This window comes from Acanthisitta chloris, unplaced genomic scaffold, assembly GCF_000695815.1.
Source record: "Acanthisitta chloris isolate BGI_N310 unplaced genomic scaffold, ASM69581v1 scaffold25184, whole genome shotgun sequence".
Lineage (NCBI taxonomy): Eukaryota > Metazoa > Chordata > Aves > Passeriformes > Acanthisittidae > Acanthisitta > Acanthisitta chloris.
Window position 1 is genome coordinate 21068 of NW_008667992.1, and position 349 is coordinate 21416.

Sequence of the window (349 nt, forward strand, 5' to 3'; positions counted from 1 at the left end):
GGGGCCCTCCTGGGCCTCCCCTTCTCCTGTCGGAGCACTGCCAGGGAACAGAGCCCACGGAGGGCTCACGCTCGCCCCAAACCCACCGGGGTGATGTGGGATGGAAGCCAGCGCTGGGGAGCGGGGGCACCCCCCGCCCCTTGGGGACCCCCAAACATCAGGAGCTGAGGGCCTAGTGTGGCAGGGGACCCCACGATTCCTTGGGGACCCCCAAAGCCCAGACGCTCTGGGAGGTAGCATGCTGGGAGGGGGTCCCACCACCCCCTGGGGACCTCCAGAGCCCTCCCCGAGTCCTCTCTTCCAGGGGTGCCGGGGGCTCCCCCCGCCCGTTACCTCTGCCGTAGGCGAA